This window comes from Macaca nemestrina, unplaced genomic scaffold (assembly GCF_043159975.1).
Source record: "Macaca nemestrina isolate mMacNem1 unplaced genomic scaffold, mMacNem.hap1 Scaffold_79, whole genome shotgun sequence".
Taxonomy (NCBI): Eukaryota; Metazoa; Chordata; class Mammalia; order Primates; family Cercopithecidae; genus Macaca; species Macaca nemestrina.
In genome coordinates this window covers 52166-73559 of record NW_027257870.1, presented here as the reverse complement: position 1 = coordinate 73559, position 21394 = coordinate 52166, and the positions used below count along the sequence as shown (strand labels likewise).

The following is a 21394-nucleotide window of genomic DNA, read 5'->3' as shown; positions in this document are numbered from 1 at the left end:
ACAAACCAAACGGTTTTGTTTGTTTTTCAAACACCATAGCCTGTTTTTTCTTTTTTTTCATGCTCTACCTTGGGTATCATTTAGTTTAATTTCAAAGTAAGTCCAATAATTACACAAAATCACAGGACTGAGCATGGAGCATTGTTTCACTTCATGTCCTCCAGCCTTTAGGACACATTAAGGAAAGACATGATTCCAGGATTCCCATTAGAAAGGCTGCCCTGAGGCACCTGCTGGGGCAGCCAAATTGCAGCTGTTGATGCTGCCCCCAAGCTGCTTGGATGAAGCAGAAGATTCCGGAGGTCTCCTTTCTTCTGCCCCTTGTCCAGGAGAGAAGGTGGGGGGAGAAAGGTGAGAGAAGATAGGAAGAAGGAGGGGGGAAGGAGGGAGAGAGGAGGGGAGAGGGAGGGAGAGAGGAGGGGGGAGGGAGGGATAGGGAGAGGGAGGGAGGAGGGGCATGTTCCATCCACCAAGGCAGCTACACTGCAGAGAGAATGGAGGGTGTGTTGCCTCTCAGGACAGCAAGTTCAAGCTGTTTATAATTGTTAGCATAAACAGTGACCAGCTGAGGACAGGGCTGTCATTGGAGTTGACGTTTTATTTTCATAGTTGATATTGGGGACCTGGACCTAAAGCACCGTGCCTTGCCCTTTTGCCAGATGGGCCTATGCTTCTCTATACTTGAGTCTATTTGACTAAATACCCGATATTGACTAGGAATTATGACGTGTAGGATACCCCTTACCACAGTAACGTCAAACTCATATTCTAAATGCAATTTATTCAGGGACTGGCTTCTAACTCTGGGTGGGAATGTTAAGCTCAGTCCAGTTCAATTCAGTAAGCATTTATCAAGAAACTCCTAGACCAAGAGCTCTGTTAGACACTGGGTATGGGGTGATGGGGATATGAAGATGTGGAATTAGAACTCGAGAAGCTCAAATGTTTCCATTTAATTCCCTAATGCAATTACTAAGCTTCAACCTGATGGCTGTAATGTCTAAATTCACTTTTTCTTTATTCCAGTTCTACATAACAAAGCACAAATAATCACAGAGGAATGATTCTGTGTTGGACTATTCAGTGGACAGAGAAGAGCATTCTGACCGGCGTGAGACACTGTCTTCCTTCCCAGGGAGCCCGTGAGGTGGCTGCACAGAGCACACGCGTGAAGATTCAGGAACACGAGCATCAGGTGATGGGAGGGGCACGGAGGCAGCACCAGAAAGATGCCTGCCGAGGGGCCGCTGCAGCCAGGCTGGCCGGGAAGGTCACGGGAGTGGGCGCAGGCATCTCCCTCCAGCCGCACTTGGTTTTCATGAGGACGCGTGCACGGAAGGGGATGACACCGAAATGCTGTGGCGCTGAGGGGAGGAAGGGAGGGACACAGGGCCGACGGCTGGCCCCCACCCCTTCCGTCCCTGCCCCTATGAACGCTGCCAAAATCAGCCCCAACGGGGAGAAATGAGGTGGGTGAAAGAGGTGGACAGACGTGGCTTCCATGGAATTCACAGATTCCAGTCATTAAAAATCCCTTCTGAGTTTTCACCTGGAAAACTTTGCCAATGTACTTAGGGACAAGAGGCGGAAGATGAAGCCAACACAATTGGGCTCAAACTGCCACCCTTCTCCTTCTCTCTTCATCCACCACCCTCCCTGGGCCCCTGAGTGTGAGAACCAGGAGCTGCACAGCCCAAGGGTGCAGCCCCTGACCAGAGGAGGGAGCCGCACGGCGGGGCCCCCAGCACGTGGATGGCAGGATCTGTGCTATGTCAGTCCCAGGGCCCCAAGCAAAGAAGGCCTGGGGCTCCCAGCTGAAGTTTTGCTGTCTACTCTCTCACCAAAGTCAAGAAGGACTGAGTGGGACCAACGCTGCATCTGGCGACTCCTCAGTGGCTGCCGATGTGGTCCTCACGCTGCAGGTGAGACCCTCTAGGGAAGCCCAGAGAGTGGCGAGAATCACAGCCAGGAGTGCTCCAGTTGCCCCAAAACTCCAGCATAGCCTGAGGAAGGCAGCGCCCGCTCAGATCCCCGTGCAGGCTTGTGTGGCACACTGGTGAGGCACACAGCACCAGAAGATGGCACTTTAAGTGGCTTTGTGGGGTGTAGGAACACAAAGTGTGGTCTGGAGTGGCTCAGAAGTCACTCCCACCAGCCTGTGGGACCCGGACGGCCCCTTTGGACGTGGCTGGAGTCTCTCCAGGGCGGGCTCCAAAGTCCCAAGGATGAGCTGAGCGTCGGTCTTGCTCTGAGGAAGGCCCCTGACAAGTATCCTGAACATGCAGGTACACAGCTGGCTGACTCATCTGAAGGGACCTGCTGAGTTACGAGCTAGGGACAGCTAGAGAAAACTGCATGAACCTTTGTGACTACTCACAGGTAGGTAGCTACTGCCTGAGACACAAAGGTAAAGAATTAACCTGAAACTGCATATTATAAAACTTATTTTTAAATGATGGCGCTTAATTGAAAAGACTCCCAAAGAATACTGCATTAGAAAGTGACAGAGTGAAACCGTGAGGCTGACCACAGGAGTCCCTGGAAATTTCACCAAATGTTGTGTCAAAACTGAGAAACAGAAGAACTGCACCTGATGAAACATTCCATTAATCACTCGAGTCCTCCCCACATACGAAGCTATGTAAAAAGTGTTCCCAGAAGGTAAAGTGAGCAGGAGGGCTGTGAACACACAAAGAGAGAGCCACTTCGTCCACGGACCACAACAAAAGAAACGCTAATGAGTGCCGACGACACGCTGGAGTCCAGGGCTCTGGGCGCAGCTGGGACGGGGACACTCAGGGTCCCACTGTCCAGATGGGAAACCAGGGTGGAAACACCAGGGAGCCTGTCCCAGGGTGCAGAGCTAGTGAACAGTGGTTCATACTGCGACAATCCCAGCTGCCAGGCTCTGGGGCTCCTCGGGACAGAATCCTGTTGACTTCACTCTGGGGTGCGAGAGGCGGCAGCATCCCCCAAAGGCACCTGGAGAAGTGGTGTTACCCTCCATCCCCTGTCCCCGGCGTTACCCTCCGTCCCCCTGTCCCTGGTGTTACCCTACTTCCTCTGTCCCCAGTGTTGCTCACCATCCTCCTCACCTCCAGGCCCCTCTCCCTATCCTCCCTCGTTTTCCTGTTCAGCCAGAGCACATCACATGTCTCTTCCCTTTTCAAGAGGCTCAGCTGCACCCAGAGGCATTCCAGCCTATTCAGGATGGGGCACACACCCTGGGGAAATGCCAGCACAGGGCCGGAAGGGCCTGAGACCCTCTCACTGTCGCCCAGGAAGGATGGAACAGCCCACGGTCATGCTCATTGTCAGGCAGGATGAAAACTTCTGTGTCCGAAATGTTCTTTTCACTGGAACGGTTCGGACCATTCGTGAACGAATCAGTTAAATACCAGCAAGTGCCATTCCCACTTATTCTCTGGCTACAGTTTTCCACCCACCAGCAACCACACTCCTAGGAATTATCCCTAACGCAGAATCAGCGCCTTGTGCCTTTAGGAAAACCTCTTTCTCTCCAGCTTTGTCCTCCTTCCACAAAAGGTGCCTCTGACTGCCTCACTCGCTGTACCAGGATTTCACTCGGCTATGGAGGAAAATCTGCGTGGGGCTCAGAGGTGGGTGGTCCCTGCATGGGCAGCAGGTCTGTGACATCCTCCGAGGAGCCTGGCCCAGGCCTGCCTCACACGCCAGGACTCTGCCTTCTGGCCCTCGGGCCCCCGAAGCTGCTTTCCCTCCAGGTGTCCTGCCCCGGGCAAGAAGGCCGGACAAGGGCCCAGGGCTGCTGTGGGTCGGGAAAGCCTCCTGACACCTCCCACTCCAGGACCCCCCATCAGCATCCCAGCATCTGGACCTGTGTCACCAGCCGCTCCGCCGTACAAGAGAATTGGATTTTCAGCTGGGTGTGCTGCTTCCCTAAACAAAGTAGGGTGTTGTTACTCAGGAAAAAGGAAAAAATTGGCATCTTCTTGGCAACCCCGCGACATCCAGCCACCGGTTCTCACCATCCCAGAGATGTCCATCCAGGGCAGATAGTGTCTTCAACCAAGCGCCACTGACCCAGAAGTGCAGTAATTAGTACACTTTCACCAGAATCACCCACTCCTTCACCTTTACACCCAAGAAAAACATGTTTGCCAGGCAAATTAGATGTCCAGGAGGTGTAAGGAAACCCCAAGCCTGCTTTAAGCCTCAGACTTTTGAGACCGTTGAGGGCTGTGCGCACAAGAGCAAGGCTGCACCCGAAAGCTCTGCTCCTGCCAGACGTCATGGACAGACCACATGGCTTAGCCACATGGACCCTTCCAGGACTTCACGAGAGGGACCTCCGTGGTACATGCAATGATGTGCACTTCGTTCAGCCTCGAACAGACCACGTCCTCGTTACAGGGTCGGTGGTCCACCTCCTGCCATCAGCCCCCCACCTCACCGAGGGTCTGTGTCTGCATCTGAAAGAACTTTGCTGTTTTACCTGGGTACGAAAATGCAGCATCGCGATGTTTAAAGGTCTTTAAATATCAACACTCCGGGTGCAGTCCTTGTCACTTTAATGCGGTCACTCGATGCAGGCCTCACTCACAACTCTGAGGTAGCTCATACCTTCCCTACCTAACCAAGGAAGAAACGAAGGCATGGAAGGTGCAGCTCCTAAGGAGCAGATTAGGATTCAAACCAGTGAACTTCGTCACATGCTGACCTACCTCTCAGGCTGAGATAACGTTGAAAATTAACCAGGTAGAACAGCGTTCCATAAATCAGCTGGAAATGGTCCTTGTGCATGGGCCTGTGGTTACTCCCTGAAGAACAAGACCATTAGCCCAAAAATCCACCTGTGTCACACTCAAATGTTTACATATACAACTATTTTTAAAATAACCCAATCAAGCATGTTCACAGCCATTTAGAGCCATATAGATTGTCTGCTTCGCTGACAATCAACCCAAGACCTCTGTCGGCAAAGGCCACGGTGCCGGGTCCAGAGAAGGCGGGACAGAGACACAAGCAGACACAAGCAGGAACCTTTCCATCCCTGGGAGCCTCGCTCTGATCGGTCCGTGAGGACACGGTACAGACCGTGGGGCACAGGCAGACGGTAGGCCAGGAGAAGGGGCTGCATTGCCGGGAGGCAGTGCTTTGAGCTCTAATGGATGGAACACTGCTAACCAGTGAAGGTGGAGAGAGGGCACACGTCTGAGAGCATGTAGAGGCAGCAAAGCACAGCCAGCCTCGGGGAACCAGAAGCCACAGGGACATCAGGTTGGGTGCTGCTGTCTGCCGGCCACTGGCTGGGGGACTGTACTGGGCCTGGAGGGACATCCCTGACACTCCCCACCAGATGCCAGGGGCACCCCCAGCCCCAGGTGAGAACCACGGATCCCATGGTGAATGAGGCCAGCCTGTGGGAAGTGGGGCTGGGACAGCTCTGTACAGCTTAATAGGAAAGTTGGGTTCTATTTTGTGGGGTTTTGGTCACGCCGATGGCTAGTCATGGCTGTCCGTCAGGAAGTGATTTGAGGATAGACTAGAGAAGGGGCTGCCAAGACCAGCGGAGCATTCGCTGTCTGGGTCCAAGGAAAAGGAAATAAAGGCTGGCGATGTGACAGTGGGGGGGAGCACAGAGCAAAGGAACTGGTGGAGACACAGGGCTGGCCCCGCACAGGGCTTTGAGCAGCTACCCGGGGGTCGTCCTATTAATTCTCCTCATGGCCCCAAGAGGCGGCTGTGAGGATCCATCTCCTGAGGACAGAACTGCTCCAGAGCCACACAGCGAGGATCCACAGAACCAAGATCCGGGCCAGCTCCAAAGCGGGTGAACTTGACCCCTCAGCCATGGTCCTAAGACAGGGATCGGAGCCCCCTGGACACACAGACACAGGAACTGCAGGAAGGGGAAACGGATGCCCCGGACCAGTGGCGGGACCCAGGGTTTCAGCCCTCCAGGGCCACTGGGACCAGCCACTGCACAGGTGGACACATGATGCTTTAACTCGCGCTGGGGGAAGGAGCCCTCACTCTCAGGGTGGAGACCGCAGCTCGATCAGGCCGGCCTCCCTGCTGGGCACAGCCTGAGCCACACAGGATGCTGAGGTGCCCCAACGTTGGGGTGCTCAGAGCCACTCAGCTGAGATCGTGGTGCTTTCTGTAACCACCCTCGTTTCTTCACGGTATAGATCTGGACTCCATCCTTTGCAATGTGTGAGGTTCTAGGAAGAGGCTGGCCAGCTGGGGAAGTGTCCTGGGCTCTGTCCCAGTGATGACGAACTTGGCTCCCCACAAGGGCGGCCTGTTCACCACAGTGACCCCCGGGGACCACGCCTGCACCCACCTTGCTGAAGATAATTCACTTCTCATCCGTGAAAGAATAAAGCTAGACTAACTCAATTTCACACTCACTTCCAACTTTAACAACTTGTGTTAGGAAATCAAAGACAAGGACTCTGACCACGTCACAAACCCAGGAAGCAAAATCCGAGACTAACGGAATGATGCCACCTTCGCAGTTCCGAGCTTTACTAGTTGTTTTTCTTTTCTGGTCTGTTTTTCTCTTTTGGTTTAAATAATTAAAGACCCTTGTTGACAAGAAAAAAAAATTCTCTATGAAACTTAAAAAAGTGGTTCTAATTAAACATTTAAACATTCTTCCATATGCTTTATAAACAGTTGAAATTACAGCTCTACTTAGTGTTAAGTACTTTAACCAAATGAAAGGTTAATTATACAGACTGGCAATTATAAAAAATAAGGCTACATATTCGTGGCATCATGAATAATTAATAAGAACCGTTTGATTTCATTCAGACCAGGGATTCTGTGCTAATAGGCTCTTAGCTGTCTTGAAATAACGGTGAAATTTTAAAATTACTTTTGTACTTAAACACGTCCCCAAAGTGAAGCACAGCGGTTAACATCCATCATGGTGCCCAGCAGAGCGACCCGCCCTACTATGGCCGACACCCTGATTCCCGAGGGCTGCATCCCGGGGCTGTACTAGTGCAGAGAACGTTCAGGAAACAGACCAGGTGGCAGGAGGGGGTCTTGTCCTCAAGGAACCCCATGAGTCTTGCTAGGGGGACAAACAGCGAGAGAATGAAACCGGCAGCCACGGAATCTGGACAGCGATGCCCAGGCCCCGCCATGCATAACCCCTGCCTGGCACCTCCCTGAGACCCGTCTGGCACAGGCAGCGGCAGGGTCCGGCCCTTGGAGCGCAGGGATGGCAGAGCAGGGCCATCAAAGCGGGTGGCATGCCGACAGCGGCTTCTCCGCAAGAGCTCCTGGCTCTCAGGGAGCTGAGGGCTCCTCAATGGGAAATTCTGGCTGAGCTCCAGGGGAAAGCGGGTGGGAGGCCTGTCTCCTCTGCCCCCATCTCCTCTGCCCCAACCCTGGAAGAGGGTCAGATATCAATGCTAACTCTTGTGCTGACTCAATTAAATCAAACAATTCAGAAAACAAACTTGCTTTAAGTATTAATTTCCTAAAAAGAACTAACATGAATTCAAATAATTCACATAATTAAAATGATTTTAATTGTTAATTTAATTAAAACATCTCCGTTTTCACAGCATCATGTACCTTGGTACTTTCTCCTTATTGCATTTCCCATCTTCCAGCGCAGGTTTCCTTCCACCCAGGGCAGCAGCGACTCTGGTGTCTCGGGTATTCCCAGGCTTCCGTCAGCCCCTGGGGGGCTTACAGTTCTGCAGCGGTCTCCATCCTCATTAATCTGCATAAGAACATCCGTCCGCAGGGATGTCCTGTGGCCCCGTGGCCACATCTGACGTGCAGCTAAACGCTGGGCGTGTCGCCTGGTGACAGCAGATGACACAACTGTGGGCAAGGTAGCACCTCTGGGCGCCGACACTCTCGATGACTTTTTTACAAGACCATTCTTTAATGGGTGAACCCTGACAGGAAACACTAAAGATTGTTTTTAACTATTTTTATATCGAGACAAATCTTTGTCAAACGTTCACTCAATGCTAAATGTCACTTCTCCAGCCAACCCCTTTAAGAATACCTAAAACTTAAGACTGGAATGACGCTTTCAAACACATACTCTACTCATGCATTCCCGGGAGCAGAGAGCAGCTTAATGTTTTCACGCTACACAGGCATGAAGTTTGGCGAAGGCATTTTAATATTTTTACCTGAATATTTTAATAAAATCAAAAGATCATTTTCACTCTAATACTCTACTTAGAATCTAATTTTCCATTAAATAAACAGTCAATGTTCAGTAACCCACATGCTGATAAACTTTTGAAAACTTTAGAAAGTATTAAGTATAATCAAAGATTACTTTTAATTTTCGAGGTGGTAAGAGCCTGTGTCAGGGAACAGAGTTGACATTGAAGAGATAAAAGCACGATGATTTTCTTAAAGAAAAGCGAAATTCGTAAAAGAGACCAGGTGATTATATAAAGAAACACAGAATCCGTTTTCAGAAATGGCAAACATTGACCACAGAACACCAGTGTTGCCCGTGATGAAAGAAACAGTTAAAAGGAAGAATTCACGGTGGCCCAGCATAGATCAGGTGTGGGAGGACAGAGACGTGATGAAATGATTCTCCTTCTAACTTCCCAGAAAGGCACAAATGGCCAGCACTGTAACTGAAGACCACGCAGGCACCAGTGTGAACTCAGACTCCATGGCCAGCACCGTAACTGGAGACCACATGGGCAATGGTGTGAACTCAGACCCCACGGCCCGCACCGTAACTGGAGACCACACGGACACCAGTGTGAACTTAGACCCGACGGCACGTGCCTGGGCTGCTCCAGCCACCACCAGAACCTGTTCTGCAGCTGAACTGGAAGCTGATTCTGGAAGGAACTGAGGAGCATGAGGACGAGATCCTTCTACCTCAACAGGGATCAATTTTTTAATGATTTCTTTCTTTTAGAAAACTGTTAATAAAATACTTTGTTCTAAAATGACCAGGATTTCAGCAGCCTCTACATTCCTTCATGTCAATCAAAGCTTAGGCACGTGGGTTACTTCACTGTTCGTGACACCCTTTTGAAATAAAACCCGGGGCCGCCTGTGTACCCAAGAGCCTGGGCACTGAACATTCAGACAAAACGTCCAGGGCGAGAATGGTCACGTCCCAGCGGTGCGGTAGAGTGGATGGGGGGAGTTCGAGCCACAGGTGGCCACGCCTCCCCTGCCTCCGGCCAGTGCCCACTGCTCACGCACTCCTTCCTCGGCCCATCCTGAGCCACGGGGCCCTCGCGTAACCAAGGCCGCTGCGGTACCTCCAGGAACAAACTGGTTACAGGTGGACTGCTCTCTACGCAACGTACAAAGATTGTTTTTAAAACTGCTCGTCTCTGGAACTTATCCCAGTAACAGGCTAGATTAAGAAAACTGACTAAAAACAGTAGGAAGAAAAACTCACTCTACCCGTTGAGGCAAGAGAAATGCACACAGCCTCTGAAATAACTACAAAGGAGTTTTCCTGGGTTAGGTACGAGGTGGGGTGACCCTACCCCATAGCGGGGCGATGGCACATGGTGGGAACCAAGGAACATCTCCGAGTAAATGTAGGAAAATGCACTCAACTCCCAAACAGAGAGAGAAACTGCTTTTTTCCTTAAAAGCTTCTCTCTTTTATTCTCAGAAAGACTCTCTTTGGTGTCTTGACTGCTGAAGGGACAAGCCTGTCATCCCCAGAAAGCAGCCCTGGACAGTCTCCAGATCCTATGGCCCTCAGGCCCACCTTGCCTACTGATGATCCCACATTACAAAACCTAATCATCAGAAGAAGCCTCCCAGTCCGCAGCTCACCAGTGACATTTTATTCAGGGAAATGCTAATAAAAACCTGGGGCTCTGTGTAAACGCTGTCCCCTAGGTACTGAGGCTCCACACAGATGGCACACAGGGAGACAGGCCTCACCCCTTCCTGGTGCCCCATGTCTCTCCTCACATTTTATTAGCTGAGTTTTGTGGCGGTTTGTTACTTTTAACCTGACTGTCCAAGGCAGCTGCACTAAACTAATTGTCCAGGACAGATCCACTCATAATGACCATCAGCTCAGAGTTGGAAGTAGCACTGGAGAATGAGGTGGTGTCAGGGCACTATGCTTCCCTGCCCTCTTTTCCAGGGATGCCAAATAAGTTTCTGCCATGGCTGATGATGTCAGCACTACACTAACATTAGTTCAACGGCAGGCCACCAATTAATACTTAATGAACAATGCCCTTAAGAGCAAAACCCCATCTCTGCCAAAAATACAAAAAATTAGCTGGACGTGGTGGTGAGCGCCTATAATCTCAGCTACTGGGGGACTGAGGCAGGAGAATTGTTTGAACCCAGGAGGCAGAGTTTGCAGTGAGCCGAGATTGCACCATTGCACTCCAGCCTGGGCAACAAGAGTGAGACTCCATCTCAAAAAAAAAAAAAAAAAGAAAAGAAAAGAAAGAAAGAAAGAAAGAAACGATTCTCATGACCCTGTCAACATCTTCAGTTTTTCCCAAGGATAGTGTAAAATTATCACACACAACGTAAACCCAATTAGATCAACGTTCTCTCCTCACCAATCCATACCTAAATCCATATTTCAAAATGGTCCCCAATTTTTCACAATTTAAGAAGACTGAGAGGAATAACCATGAACAAGCAAGGTTTACACAGACGTCAGTCTTCCCAACTCTCGCTCAGGAGCTCACCCCAAACTCCTCCTGTGGAATCAGCCCGGACAACAGTTCCTGGTGGCCGCACAAGAACAGAGGGTCCCACGAACCCACGACAGACCCCACCATTCAGCCCCAGGCAGAGGAGGGAGGTGGACGGTCACGAAAGACAGAAAAGCAGGGAACTGTGATTCCTCTGAGTTAATGCAGGTGATTGGGCCAAAAAACAAGGCACATCCACCTGTGAATGGGGTGAGCTCCCAGCTGGCTGTGCAGAGGCTGTAGATATGAAGGAACTCACTTCCCTGCACACTGAAGTGCATGAGCATCTCCACATCGACCGCACCTGGGCTCTGCTCGCCCCTCACAAACTAAGATGACAGTGGCTGCTTCTGGACAGAATGTCAAGGACAGATGGACAGACATCCTGGACAGACACTGTACAGAGACCAGGGGCTGGGAAGGGGGAAGCGGCACAGCCTTGGGGCCAGCAGGGGCGAGGCCAGGAAGCCTCGGTGAAGGCCTGCATCTCCTCATCCAACAGAAGCAGGAGGGGCCACCCAGTGAGGGCTGCAGCTGCGGTGAAGTGGCCAGTGGGACATAGCAGGAGGCCATGACCAGCCTTACCCCCAGCCCAGGAGGAGGGGCCCAGCTGCGGGCACTGCCCCGGGAGCCAGAATCCTGAGCCCCCAGGGAAGGTGGGAAATTGCCCCTGGGCTCTGGGTGCTCAGGCTGGAGGTGGTGAGACCTCGAGGCCCTGCAGTCGGGGAGGTGAGGGCAGAGATGGCCAAACTGCAGCTCAGTGAAGGGCTTTGTCAGGAAAGGCCCTCAGAGGCTGCCTCACCAGCCAGGGGGAGGTTACTTCCAGCCCAGAGGCTCAACAGGGCCCTCGGTGGTGATGCTTAACCTTGTCCTCTGACAGAGGACCATCGAGACAGAGTCACTCAAACCTCTGCCAAGCTCTGCACCCAAATGAAGCTGTTGCCACAGACGCTGAGGCAGGTAGTGCTCATCTCAACTCTGTACAAGTGGTTTATTTAGCCAGTTCTCCAAATTCTTAATGACAAACCACACTAAACGTGTGTTTTCAGTATCACCTATGCTCATAGCTATGTATAAAATAACTATCACAAGGAAAACTAGGTGGTGAACCCAGGAGGAGGAAATCCCCACGACGAGTCGAGAGAACACCAACGGACCGTTGGCTCTTCCCGGCTGAACCCAAGAGGACTTGGCTGGGCTCACTTCCGTTCTAATTTCCAGATTTATTTTTACTTTCCCACATTTTCATTATGAAAATGTTCAAACATATTTAAAAAGTGGAAGAACAGTACAACGAGTGGTCAAGTTTTCTCCACGTGGAGCTCCAACAACTGCTAACATTTCGTTAGATTTGCTTTCTCACTCTCTCTGTAGATCAGACAGAGAGACAGATTTGTTTCTTCTCTGGAGCCACTTGAAGGTGAGAGGCTCCTGCTGCCTCACCGAGTCCTCAGGCACACGTTCCCTAGGAATAAAGGCCCCTCTGCAGCCGCAGTACCATCATCGGCAGACAAGAATGATTTCAGAGCATCGTTGTCCAGGTTATGTTCAGGTAGCACAATCGTTCCGAAAACGTCTTTTCTATCCGGGCCACACACTGTGCTGAGTGACTCTCCTTCCCCGTCTTAGTCAGGGACAGCCTCGCACCCCTTTTATCTGTGATCTTCACTTTTCGAGAAGATCATTGCATTGTCCTGCAGAATATCCCCTACCCCAGAGGCATCTGTTTCTAGGGCCATCATTAAATTCCCTACTATGCACCTCCATTCCCTGTAAACAGGAAGTTTCAGTCTCGAGGCGCGATCACCTTCTGTCAAATGCTTCTCGGCAGCTTCCGGGTGAGGCTGCTGCTTCACGAGGGGCGCGAGCTCCTACTCCTGGTCACTGACGGCACGGCCGCGACCAGCACCACACCCCGAATCAGAAACGTCTGGAGGGGCCGCGGGCAGCCGAGACACCTGGAGGTGTGAACGGCACAGGCGTGGGGCAAGAACAAGGTCAAATCATAACGGAACGTCTGATTCCAGACACTTCCACCTGGGTAAGATGGTGACATCTCCCTAGCAAGTATCTGAAGCCAGAAAGCATGACAGAAAATTCACGACCTGCCTTCGTTCACCCAGGCTGCTCTAACAACACACCACAGGCTGGGCAGGGGCTGGCAAATGACACAAGTTCATTTCTCACAGCTCTCAGTCTCAGTCTCAGGCTGGGAAGTCCATAGTCAAGGCCTGACAGGTTTGCCTGGTGAGGGCTTCCTGGTTCATAGACGGCGCTTCTCACTGGGTCCGCACACCATGGAAGGAGCGAGGGAGCTCTCTGTAGTCCCTTTTTTGAGGGCACAAATCCCATTTATGAGACCCTCACGACCTCCTCACCGCCCAAAGCTCCCCCTCCTAGCACTATCTCCTCGCGGGTGAGGATTCCAACTTGTGAATCTTGGGGAGACACAAACATTACAAAAGCCCATCATTTAATTTTTTTTAAAGGCATTTTTGCTTCTGCAAAGTCTCAAGATAAAATCAAAAGAAAGAGGTCTGAGTCAATCCACACAGTTCTCCCAAAAAGGGAAGTGATCAATTGCCACCACTTTTTATCCGAGACCTGCTGGGTGCCCCGGTCTGCATGACTGATTCTAAAACGCCATCCTCTCCTCTGCCATTCAGAGGTCAGAGTCAGTCCAGAGCTTAACACCAAGGCAGAGCTGACTGAATGACACCAGCTAATCCAGTAAGACAAGCCAAGACTCCTGCCCAAGGCCTAATCCTTCCCCCAGGGAAACATGGAAGGGCCAGACACCTGGCAGCCCTTCCTTCCTGCTCTAAAGCCCCAGAGACACAGCGCCGGCCAGGTGTGTGCCTGGGGCAATGCACAGTAACGTCAGCTGGGCACCGAGTCTGAGAACATGTTATCAAGTAAAAATGAAAACAAGACTGCTGAGAAAAGTTCATGCTTAATCACCTCTGGGCTAAATTCTAAATACAATGTTATTTCAGAGCTAGGTGGAAGTAATTCCTTAAAAATGTATATGAACAGTGACTAGCAACCAGGGTGATAAGTACTCAATATGTGTTTGATGAATAGATGAATTTTTAAAATTTATGAAAAGAGCACGCTCTATTTAGGAGAACTCTATTTAATTGGATGTCCTAACTATACAGTGGTTCCTTCGTGCTGACAGCAGAGTTTGTTTCAGTTAACTCAAAAAATGGTAAGTCACTCTAACAGAAAACCAAAAGGCTTTACAGAGAGTCAGATTATGGTGCCAATTCAACCGTGCATGGCAATTTCACCTTAATATTTAAATTCTCGAAGCACCATACTCAGAAAACAAGACATAACATACATAAATGCATCGACTAAAGCACCATCATCTAGAATTTGACAAAGTTTGACTGTGAGTTTCAAGAAAAGGGCTGATGAGGCCAAGAAGTTCCTTCCCCTCTCCCCTTACCTCCCATTTTGGTGACCAACTTAATGCAGAGAAATTCCTGTTTCAGGTTTGCACACATTGGAACAATCCTGGTATCTATTCCCCCAAGACACCAACAGGCTGAAGTCTGCAGGGTGCACATATTGAAAAATCACAGGAGCACTAGAGTGGCGGAAAGAGGTGCCCGTGAAGACGTCATCCTTTCTAAGACAGGGTCTGATTCCGCCTCCGGGCCCTTTTGCAAAAAGCCATTGGTACAAATTCATAGCCACCAGGAGGAAACACGCAAAAGACCCCACTGCCCTCCTGGCTTCCCAGAAGGCCTCAGAAGGATGAGACATGGAGCCTGCGTGCAATCCTGGACCCTCTTCCCTGCATTCAGTTTGACATGTGTCACTTGTTTGACTGACGGAGGTCCCACAATGGGCACAAGGAGACCCGTCAGGTCAAGAGGGTGCTGCCCGGCTCATGGTCCACACATGCGGACCTGTCAGGTCAGGATGCCCGGCTCATGGCCCACACGTGGGGATGCATCAGGTCGGGAGGGTGCTGCCCGGCTCACGGTCCACACATGGGCATGCGTCAGGTCAGGAGGGTGCTGCGCAGCTCTCAGTATCAGCCACATATGCATTCTCCACTGAAGCCACTGCATGAAACCACTGCATGAAGCCACGCTGGAAGCACTTTCTGGCAGGTTTAGGAGGCTCGTGTCCAAGGTCATTAAACACATGGCAAGCTCGCCTTGGAGGCATTTTACTTTGCTTATGACAATGAAGCATTCTCATTGCACTGAATAGAGCACGCTTTCTTGTTCAGTGCCTCGTTGAAATAGGCATTTTGTACCTGTCTTACAGATTACATCAAGGCCCTAATACATTTAGACCCTTGTCTCAGGTACACACAAAGCAGCGGCATCTCTAGAACATGTTTTGGACCACGGGAGGAAACCAAATCGCAGCATTATCCATTGATGTTGCTTAAAGTGTATTTCCAAATGTGTCTCCCGAGCCCGGCCTGTGTTCACGGCTTCCGCTGACCACACGCCATCTGCTGGGCACTCTGTGCACTTTCTCTCACACCCGCCACGCCTGTGGTCCTGTGCCTATCCCGCCACACGTCCCCACGTGGCTAAATCTCCCACACTCACCACGCCTGTGGGCCTGTGCCTATCCCTCCAGGCGTCCGCATCTACCACGTGGCTAACGCACACTTCCTACAGGCGGCAAGTGCCTGAACATCCCCACGGCTGGAGGGGCTTTGGGTAGGTTCTACAGAACCCACAGACAGGCATGGCCACCCCGCCCACGGCCACCAGAGGCTTTGCTTTGTCTCTAGAGGTGCCCTTCGATGAGGCGACATGGCAGATGACCCAGTGTTAGGTAATTAAGACTCAGGAAATCACGGCCGTCTTACCTTTAGAACTCACCTCTCTCCCCAGCACTATATCGCGAAGGGTGGGTCGCCAGAGTTGGGGAAGAGATGCCCAAGGCTCCCTCCTGCCCTGACAAGCTGGGACACTGCTCCCCTCTGTTGGTTTCTCACCGCACCTCAATAAACTGAGCTCACAGCAAGAGGCAGGCATGGGCTGAGTAGAAACACACAGCAGACCCCGAGTGGGCAGGACGGAGGACGAGGGTGCTCGCGGAGACGAGGGTGTGCCCCAGGAAGAAGGTGCACGCGGGGTAGAGGGTGCGCGCGGGGAAGAGGGTGCACAGGCCCCGAGAACCTGGTGGCAGCAAGGCCGGTCAAGGCTGAACTCCAACAGAGGCAGCAGCAACGGTGTTGGGCAAGTCACAGAGAAAGCACCACCCAGAGGGGCTGCATGAACCAGCAGCGACCCCAACCCAACGTGCTCATCGGACTGGGCACACGCACACGCTGTGGACACGTGTGAATATGTTCCACTTAACGTGATGTTACATAATAATCAACAATGTTAACCCCACGACTTCATTACATGGCATCTGGCACATTGAGACTTTTTATTCTGTCTCTCTTCCTATACAAAGAAGTGGAAAATAGGTCCAAGATCATTCACAACAAATTATTGCTAATTGAAAAAAAAAAAAAATTCCTACCCTCACCTTGGAGGATCTCAAGGCAACACCTCGTTCTTTGAGGTCATGGTTGGGACCCTCTCCGGACCCCTAGATGGGTCTGAAACTGCAAGGAATCCCCAAATGGGCAGTTTTGGGGCCAGCACAGATGCCAGCCACACATCCAGGCAGGTCTTGGCAGGTTGCTCCGTGACTTCGGCTGGGTCACTAACCTTTTCTTGCACTCAGAACCTGCCAGGAACGAGGGCACTGGCCCGCACGTCTCTGCTCCCAAGGCTACATCCCCTATGTTCCGCTGCACTCTGGGTTCCATGCCTTAGATCCCAGGCACCTTAAAGTTGACGTTTCCCCACCAGCCCTCATGAAGTTGATACTCAGATAACGTCCTTCCTCTCCCACCTGGTCAGTACCCGGGGAGAAAGGAACCCGGGTCTCAGTTTGATTTTCTGCCAGTCCATCGAAAAAACAACTGGCCAGCAGCACTGGTGCACAGCACTGCCAGGTTACCCGTGACGAAAACAAAGCAAAACGAGATATACTCAAGTCAGCTGCGGCAAGTGCTTCTACATCCCTGCTCCAACAAGGAAAGACAGGAGGCCAGGAGTGTGGCTCACGCCTCTTGTCCTTCCTTGTTGGGTCAGGGGTACAGAAGCATTTTGGGAGACTGAGGCAGGACAAATGCTTGAATTTGAGACCACCCTGGGCAACATAGCAAGACTCGTCTCTACAAAAAAAAAAAAAAAAAAAATAGCCAGGTATGGTATCGTGCCTGTAGTCCCAGATACTCAGGGGGCTGAGGTGAGACGATCACCTGAGTCCAGGAGGCAGAGGTTGCAGGGAGCCAAGATTGCACCACTGCACTCCAGCCTGGGCATCAGGGTGAGACCCTGTATCAAAATAAAGAAAAAACAAAAAACAAAAAAAAGATAAGAAATACAGGAGACCACTAATAATTCCAAATAGTGCCTCCTAATTTGAAATCTTTTCCAGATATGGTGAAGGAAATCATTTTTCTTCCTACGCCCATTCTAAGGAAACGTTTCTATTTTTCTGCTATACAATTTGGTAACCTGCCATTTCAGATCCTGGCCTCTTTAAGCAGGACTTGCTGGAGTGCCAACAAAGCAGAGCTCTGAAACCTCAGCATCCTCAGCATCACCCTGGAGGGCAGGTGAAGGATGCTGGGCCTCCACCTCCAAAAGTCACACTGGGGTGGGGCAGATCTGGGGTGAGGCAGGGTTTGCATTTCTAGTCTAGGGCCACACCACCCTAAACACGCCCATCTCATCTAACGCATACCAGAGGGAGAAGCCACGTAGGGCAAGTCACAGAGCAAGCGTCCAGGCACCAGGTCACCAGTTGTCTATTTAAATGCAAACCCGTCAAACAGCTTAAGTCAAACAGGTTCACCCTCCTAACACATTGGCCAACACAGCTAGTGATAAATATCACTGCTGTTAGACCTTCTGCTCACTGATGACCAGAGCAATGGCCTGAAACATCAAAGCTGAAGGGTGTGTGCCACGGTCAGGGCTCTGAACACCCCCATCCCAGGCCATCTCACACGGGTGCCTTCACTGGCACCGGGGTCTCACAGACCAGCTCCACGCTCACACTTACTGGGACGCAACCACCCTTTCAGCCCTTCATGCATCTGTACCCTATAGCAGTGTTCAAGGGAGGCTAATTTAAGTAAGAAATGTAATACGGACATCTGTGAACTCTTCCTCCATATCCACTGAGTGGCCGTCCAGAAACAGAAATATTAAAAAGAAAAAGAAGATTTAAGAGTCAAACACAGGGCCGGGTGCAGTGGCCCATGCCTGTAATCTCAGCACTTTGGGAGGCCAAGGCGGGTGGATCACATGGGGCCAACAGTTTAAGACCAGCCGACCAACATGGCAAAATCCTGTCTCTACTAAAAATACAAAAATCAGCCAGGCATGGTGGCACATGCCTGTAATCCCAGCTACTAGGGGGGCTGAGGCAAGAGAATTGCTCGAACTGAAAGGCAGAGGTTGCAGTGAGTGGAGGTTGCGGTGAGCCTAGATCATGACACTGCACTTCAATCTGGATGACAGAGCAAGACTCCGTCTCAAAAAAACAAAAACAGGCCAGGCACAGTGGCTCACGCCTGCAATCCCAGCACTTCAGGAGGCCAAGGCGGGTGGATCACAATGTCAGGAGATCGAGACCATCCTGCTTAACACTGTGAAACCTCGTCTCTACTAAAAACACAAAAAATTTAGCAGGGCGTGGTGTGGGCACGTGTAGTCCCAGCTACTCGGGAGGCTGAGGCAGGAGAATGGTGTGAACACGGGAGGTGGAGCTTTCAGTGAGCCTGGATCGCGCCACTGCACTCCAGTCTGAGTGACAGAGAGAGACTCCATCTCAAAAAAAATAACAACAACAACAACAACAACAACAACAACACAGAAACTCGTGGAACAAGCCCTTGCCCCACTCCATGTCAGCTGTGCTGTGCCACCCAGGAGCATGCCAAGCTCAAAGAGTCATCCACCTGCCTTGCGTAAACGATGTCACTACTCGAATCACAGAGACTCAGATTCCCTAGCCCTCGCCATGTGCATGTCACTCACAAGCAGGCATGAGGACCCCCGCAATTCACAGGGAATCCCTCTGGCCATCTGATGACCATCCATTCATAAATAAAAAGCATTAATTCCAGCGGGGTTGCAGAGGTGTATACATCAATACTTGTTACTGTTCACAAATGTTCCACTTGCGGATGGAGTGACGTTACAGAATTGGGAAGAACTTCACAGACATACGAGGGGTGCATTTAAGGAAAAAGTGTAAGGAAAAGGTGAGAAAATGGAATATGCTAACCTCTGTCTTTTCATCACCCTCTAAATCTTATGATTCCAGTTCTGTTCATTCTGTAGTGAAAAATAACAAGTGATTCACACTCAGACACAAGGTGGCTTAGGAAACTATGGCTGTTTTACAAAGATGAAACAATTTCGAAGATCAGGATTCCATGAACGTACTTACTTAAAGAGAGAAGAGACTGGGAGTTACACATCAACTTACCAAGGCTGTCCCGAAGTCCAGGAGCCCCTTAGGAGAACAGAGAATGTGCAGTCTCCACAGACCAATGCAGGTGGCTGGGCCCAAGAGTGGGGACGGGTAGGCTGCAGGAGGCTTGCAGAGGGAGCTGTACCACCAGCCTCTCGCAGAAATTCCTAATTAAACCCTGACAGCAACTCTGTTTAGTGAATTGTCTCCTGGTCACTAAGAAGAATGAAGCTGTTGAAAGCCTACAGCCAACCCTCTGGATAACAGTTGAGATGTATTTTAGAGAAGGAAATGATCCTGTCACAATCCCAGTCCTGCCCACAGCTGCAAGCACGTCCTGGGAGTGCGGCTTCTTGCTCTGTCAGCACCAGAGCCCACTGTAGTGCCACACGGGTTCTGCCCGACGTTCCCACTTCAGGGAGTCTGGGCAGGTGCAGCTGAAACACCCAGGGGGCAACCCCCACACTCACTTCTCAAAAGTACATGCAGAGGCAGACAGAATGAAACACGGCCCCCAAACCTCAGACGTACGGTTCAGCAACACGGCCCACCATAGAGCCACATGGGATTTGCCCGACGCCCCCAATTCACAGAGTCTGGGCAGGTCCAGCTGAAACAGCACCTGGGGGGCAACCTCCAACCCCACTTCTCAAAAGTACATGCAGAGGCAGACAGAATAAAACACGGCCCTCGAGCCCCAGACATAAAGTTTGGCACGGGCATCTGTGAAACAAGAACAAAAGTCGCATGGGAAAGTGAGCACAAAAATGAAAAAAATAACAGAATTACAGTGAAGATGGATGAGATGGGGAGGATTGCGAGGAAGTTGAGAAAGGGACTGAGGACCTGAAGGGGGACATAAGGGCTGGACATTCCCGACAAGGTAACAAACACACCTCTGGATGAGGTTGGACATCATCTTCATTATGGAAATAAAGGGGAAAAGCCTGAAAACATCAGTTTCCTACCAAGAAGCAAAAATCAAACTGGCTTCAGATTTCTCCTCTACAACACTGGGTTCCAAAAGATGAGGATGTGGCATCCGTGGGGTCTTGAGGGAGAGCTGGCACAAACGTCCCAGAGCTGCCGTCTCCAGAAGCAGCTGAAACAGCCTCAGATCCAGCAAACTCTTGTCTTGAAAAATCTATCAGAGTACACCCCCTTATCAAAGGGACGCGTGGCTGCAGGGGTTGTGGTGTAAGGCAATTTAGAAATCTTACTCCGTGCAGACCCTAAACTTGGGAGGCTGCTGGTCACACCCTGGGAGGACCTCAGCCAGCGGGAAGCCCTGTGCCTCCTCTCTGCTCCATCTCTAATGCCAAGAAACATTTTATGCATAATATTACGTTATTTCCAATTTGTTAAATTGTATCTATTAAGTCCATAAAGAGACCAAGAAAATGTATAAAAACATTGATGACTTCACGGTGGTATTATAATTAATTTTTAAACAAAACATGTTGTCTAAATTTTCCAGACTGAAAAAATACTCTTTTTAGCAAGAAAGGTGCTTTTAAAGTCACCATAAACAATTATATATCCATCCTACGAACGTGGTCTTAAAACAAAAAGTGAAGAGCAAAAACAGCAGAAGGAAGTGCATGAATATGTTGATAACGTTTATCTCTGAATGGGGGCGCTGTTTTGCCTTCCATTTCCCTATGCTTGAAGTGTCACCTCTGTAATGTAATAATAGAGCAAACACCATAGTTGAGGAAACACTGCTGCCCACTAGGACATAAACCAAGTCTCCTCCAAAATGCTGCGACCCCAACCTCTGATTTTATCTTTTAAATCAGCTCGGTTTTCTCCCCAAAAAAGAAGCATATTGTATCATTACTCTTTAAAGTTAGGTGACTTAACAGGCATACAGACTTAAACACCTTCTGGAAAGGTGATGTGTCAAGTTTAACTAAGATTTGTTTTGTTCTGAAAAGAGCAGGGGCACGTTCCCAGGTGAGGGGACTCCAGGAAACACTGGCTGTGTCCGATGGGCCCTCACCTGGAGAAACAAGCGCTCGACGCCTCCACCCTCCACCCGGACTCAGCAGGAAAGGGATGCAGAGCTGAAGACAGACTCATTTATAAAAACCCCAACGGCTGTTTCCAGGAGCTACTCACTGTCCCGTGCCGCTGCACCCTGCCCCCCTGTGCAGGTACCGGAGCTGCTGTCCAGGCTTCCC

At 50.6% G+C, this 21394-nt stretch overlaps 1 long non-coding RNA gene across 1 annotated transcript in view; it reads right to left on the bottom strand.

Annotated features, from left to right (window-relative positions):
- Window positions 1-7557: 7557 nt before the first annotated feature.
- LOC139361638 (uncharacterized) overlaps window positions 7558-21394 on the bottom strand; it is a 38303-nt gene continuing 24466 nt past the window's right edge. The window contains exon 3 of the long non-coding RNA XR_011619223.1: window positions 7558-7808. This is a non-coding gene — a long non-coding RNA (uncharacterized lncRNA). The remainder of the gene's footprint in view (window positions 7809-21394) is intronic.